We start from the raw sequence: 6,000 nt of genomic DNA, 5'->3' as shown, positions 1-6,000 counted from the left end.
ATCATTTATGAAAATATTGAATAGGGTGGAACTTAAAGAATCCCCTTATCGTACCCCTCTAGTTACTTCAAACCAGTTAGTGAGTTTATCATTAATCTTAATTGAAGATTTTGTGGTTGAATACATATTTTTTATTACTTGATACATTTTACTGCCAATACCCTGAGACAAAATTTTATATAATAAAGCTGTTCTCCAAATGGAGTCAAATGCTTTACGTAAGTCAACAAAACAAATATATAATGGTTTCTGTTTTAAATTTAAATATTTATTATATGAACAATAAGCAACCCATAGATAAATAAATAAGACAGCCCTACTTTTACATATATTTGCTGTTTTTTTTTTCATTGGTATATATTTCATTGTATTGCATGAAATGGCTGATGCTTACTTTCACTTTTCTTAAAATCATTATTGAGAATGAAGAAAAAAATATGTTAGGTATATGTCACCAAGACAGCAAGAAATGTGTCTTCTGGTCAAATGTGACTCAATAAAACAAGTGTATTTTACTCTACAAACTTTGAAAAGTATTTGTTTATTTTTTTTTTCAGAGAAAAAACGCACCATCTATCTGAAGTTCAAATTGACGTTGTTGATTCAAATAATTGCAGAAATCTCTTTCCCAAATTTAACTTATCGTTAACATATTACCTTATTAAATCTTGATAAAACCTTATAAATATCTCCTTTTTAAGCAATCTTTAAATTCATTCAATTATTTTTTATTATGAAAGAACAGCAACATAATTAATGTTACTTAAATTCCTGTCAAAATTTATAGACAATGCATTTCAGTCTTCTTAATAACAAACCTCTTTTGATTATACCCTTGTTTATTGCAATCATGATTTGAAGAAAAGTGAAAGAAGCTGCACCCATTTTATGCAATACCTCAGTATCAGAATCTATGACAAACGAGACGGTTTTAATTTCGAAAATATTTATCCCCCCACCTTAGTAGCAATATACCAACTTCACCTGCATATGGGATATACATTTTCCAACTTATTTGATATTCAAGAGCTTGCAACACCTACTCAGACTTTGCGGTGAAAGGTCACCAGTATCTGAGCAGAGAGTTGATGAATGGTACTAGTATTGTTTTTTTCAAAGTTCATCGGAGGTACCAATACCTTGTTGATAAATAGTCCGTCTTAACTTCACAAATAATAAACGATGGTCTTGAAGTATAGATTCAGCGTACTGACGGTGTTTATCATCTAATCATGTGTCTGTCACGGTACGGATTCGGTCCTAGTACATTAAAATCTTTCAATCCTTTATGGGTGGACTTTACATGGAAAAAAAATCGTAAAAAAAAAAAAGAAGCAAAATGAGGTTGTTAAAGGATAAAGTTTGGTAAGGGCCATATTTGGCCCCGATTATAAAGTTCAATTTAACAAGATGAAAAATGTTTAAGTTGACTTTCAGACATGTGAGAAAGTTCAATAGAAATATTGTTGTCAAAGTTCTATTCTATAGTTGATTTTTACATACCATCATAGTTCAAGTTAAGAGATTTTGGCAAAATTTTACAAAGTCGACCAAATTTCAACCAAATATAGGACCAGGAAGCGGAAACACGGAGCACAGGCGTCGACAAACTAAATATTCATGGTAGACATGTAAAATGTCTTTATAAACATTATTTTAACAGATCTTTGTTGTCGACGTATGCGCTCTATGTTTCCTTCCAATAATCGATGGAAATTTACACATTTTCATTGACTTTATTGTGGAAAATCTAAGATATTATAAAGTACTATTTGTTAAAAAACAAGTATTTAAAAGAATATCAAGTATGTCCAAATGACTTAAAGAGAGAAAACGGACCAGTTTTGCCCTCAGTGTTAAAGGTTTTTTTTTTAAATCTCAGAAAGGTTCAAAAATATGTATAATATTTTGAATGGTAAAAAGTCAAATCCTAAACAAAAATGTGAACAAAAATGGTCATTAATTCTCAATGCAAATTTCAATTGGAAAAATATCCATGAATTGCCCTTTATATAACAAAAAATTCAAAATTGCAGTGGTTTCAATAAAGAATAATACATCGAATCTTAGGCACGAATAAACTTCTCCTTAAAATAAAAATTAAAGATACAAATATTTGTAGTTTTGGGTGCGGCGGGGTTGAAACAATAGAACATATATTCTGGACGTGTCCATATATATTTAAACTATGGGAAGACCTTAACTCCTGGATATTTGAGAAGACAGAAATAGAACTAACTTTAAATATTGATTTGGTTTTATTTGGTATTATAACAAAAACAGATAAAAATGATATAAGAAACTTAATACTTCTGTTAACACAATTCTACATTTATAGAGGCAAACTATCTATGGAACAAACCAATATAATAGCACTAAAAAATTATGTAAAAGAAAACTTATTAATAGAAAAAAATATATTCTATAAAAATAAATTACTCAGTAGGGCAGAAACTGCTGGAACCCCTGGACTCCTTTACTTTCATAAAAACAAAAAAACAAAAAAAACAAATAGACTCCACATATAATGTATATGTTGTGTACAAGTTGTAATGTTGTACAAATTATAATTTGTACAAAATTTTTGTACAAGTTATCAGTGTTTTATGACCTGCTGAACATAAATTGATGATGCAAGCACACAGTCTTTTGCTACGCATATTTCTGTCAATTTTTCACAACTTCATGATACAGTCTAATACTGAGCATTGATACAAAAACATTATGAGATCTCACAAAGATTTTGTATAGATATGAATATGGTATAAGGAACAAAATAAAATTAGAATTTAAACCATTCCGGGGCCCTCATTTCCAGTTTGAAGGCAAGGAGAATAGCACTAAATGTTAGGTTGACGTATATTTTTTTGAATTTAAAACATTACACTGGTACATTTCATAGGTTAAACCTGTATCACCTGTTGAAAGAAGGTAGGTGTCAAAATCTTATAACTTGTACAAAAACCCTGTACAAATTATAATTTGTACAAACTTACATCTTGTACACAACATATATATATTTCATATCCAAACAACCTATGTCTTAAACTCATTTTTCTGCAATGTATCAAACAGCTGTGTCTATCAAATATATTATATATCTTCTGTTTAGTGTATATAACTATTATGCATACAAGTGTATATAACTCATTATGTTCATGTGCAAATAAGAAAAAAATGAAATTTAATATAAAAAACTTTATATATATATCTTTTCAAAACCTGTGCATTTGTTATACTTGATTATTATTGTAGGTATAATACTAACAAAAACTAACAACTGTATGAATATGTTTTCTTACTAATATTAACGAGGCCGGGATAAGGTACCGGTACTTGATGTTTTAAACTAACATATGTACAGATTTCAATAAAATATGATAAATTTAAAAAAAAAAAAAAATTTAAAAAAAAAAAAGTACTATTTGTGACGTCATAAATAAAACGCAGGAACGTAAATTTTCAACAAAAGGACTTATTTCCTATCTAGTAACTGTATTAGCTATGATTCATTGTGATATTGGTCAATAAATCTTAATCTGAAATTTAAGATAAAAAAGGGGCCATTTTAGGACCTTACCGAACCTACTCCTTTGATGTATGCCTTTTTGTGCTTCTTTGTTACATTTGTTTGTTTTTATAGTGATTAAGATGATAACGCAATGTTGACTGCTATACCCCTACTTTTGACATTTTTACCGATTGTGTCTGTTTGTTTTGTCCACGAATCGTTGTCAATATGATGGAATTTGATGCGACTGTCATACAAGTGAGAGGTTTAGCTAGCTATAAAACCAGGTTCAATCTACCATTTTCTACAGAAGAAAATGCCTGTTCCAAGTTAGGAATATGACAGTTTTAATCCATTCGTTTGATGTGTTTGAGGTTTTGATTTTGTCATTTGATTAGGACTTTCCTATTTGAATTTTCCTTGGAGTTCAGTATTTTTGTGATTATACTTTTTGATAATTATCTGTAAAACAATGTACAAGTTAGAGCAATAATAATGCAATTTTCCAAATAATCAATATTTCTAAATTTCAATTGAAGGTACAAAAATACGATATGTAAATCTTACACTCAACGGAGAAGTAAAGTATGCATGAATGCAATATAAAACTAGTATCTCAATTGTTTGTAAAACAATTGAAAGGTCTTTCCTGTAAAAGTGATGTTTTCGTAATGTTCTTTGTACGACCTTTCGTTTGATATACGACAAGCATACCTTCTGAAACTTTTCGCTTTTTACACTTAATGACCTCATCCGCCTACATTTTTGAGATCGGAAGGGTGATATATGTAACACAGGGTAGATGAGCTTTCATTTGATATGCGACAACGACATGTTCTAAAAAGTTTGATTTTTGCACTTAATTACCCCATCCAACCAATTTTTGGTGGTTGGAAATTTGATATTTCAAATGTATACATCATGACCTTTCATTTGATATACAACAACCCTATCGTAAAAGAAAATTTATTTTTTGCACTCAATGACCCCATCCAACCAATTTTTTGGGGACGTCAATTTGAAATTCGAAATGTACGCTTTATGTTCTTTCATTTGATATGAGACAACCTTACCATCTGAGAAATTTGAATTTTTGCACTAAATGACCCCACCCTTCCACCTGGGATGAAAAAGAGGTTTAAAATTTTCATTTTTAAGTAGAGTTTATTAAGACCTTCAATTTGATATATCAGATGACCCCATTTGACAAAGTGCCAAAAATGATGCAATATCAACGATATAAATAGAAGTTATGAAACTTACAAAGTCAATGCAAAACATGAAAATTTCAAAATGATTTTTTGGTGTTTTTTTCAATGGAATGTTTTTGGTATTTGGTCAAACATATAACTATGTTAACCTCTTCAATTTCCTAAACATTTTAAGTGGTTAGCTGTTGTTGATTCAGAAATACATGTCGCCGCTCGCAAAATTTCAAACTGCATTATCTCTAAAACAACAATAGATATCTCAAATCTGTTCAAAGGTAAATGATCTACAGTTAAAGGACAACATTATAGAAAAAGAACTGGGACAATTTCAAAGTTCACCAAGGTCACAATTAATCATCAAATATATGATGCAATACCAAACTTGAGAACCGGAAGTCGTAGAGACATGGGACTACCACCATTCAACTCAGGACCACTTGACCTTTCAAAAATCACAAGGTCAAGGTCATAGTATAACTGTGAAGGTCAAGGTGAAATTTCATCATGACCTGACATTGACCTCAAATTGACGGTCTTGAATTACTGATCATATTTGCGGTTTATAGTAGGTTGATATCTGTTACCTTTAAAAAGATATACAAACAATACTATACTTTTAAGAATCATTCCGTTGTAACTTTTGAACAGACAGTCGGACATTTTTGGACTTATCATATAAAATGTAGAGCTCGTCGAGAGGAACATTTTATACGCTGTATGTATGCAGCAAAGTCTTATCGTTTTCCTAATATGTAAGCTTGAAATCGCAGCGTAAATTTTTTTTGCACTCAGTGACCTTTGACCTTGACTGCATATTAAAGGTCACATGAATTAAAGATTATTGGTGAAGGTCCCAAGTCTCTACGACTTCTGGTTCTCAAAATACAATTTTTCTAAAATTATGTACAATTTTTCAAGGGGAATAATCCTTATAAGGGTTAATAACAAAATGATTGTACATGTTCATTAACATTGCCATCTGTTCCTGTACATGTTGCCGTTTTCAAATCGATTCTATCTTTTATACTTTTTGAGAAAAATGCAAAGAAAATAAATTGTTTCAAGGGGATATAACTCTCATAGGGGACGATAAAATCCTATTCAGCCTCACATGGTAATACATCATGATGAGATCTACATTATGTCCAATTAAGGTCATGATATCTTTAAAACCAACGAGGGGGAGGGGGCCATGTTGAAAATACTCAATAAAAGAGAGATAACTCCTAAAGGGGATGATGAAATCCTTAACAGGGTCATTTGGTAATACATCTTGGT

The sequence above is a fragment of the Mytilus galloprovincialis genome, chromosome 3, assembly GCF_965363235.1.
Source record: "Mytilus galloprovincialis chromosome 3, xbMytGall1.hap1.1, whole genome shotgun sequence".
In the NCBI taxonomy this organism is placed as follows: domain Eukaryota; kingdom Metazoa; phylum Mollusca; class Bivalvia; order Mytilida; family Mytilidae; genus Mytilus; species Mytilus galloprovincialis.
This window is presented reverse-complemented; position numbering follows the sequence as displayed.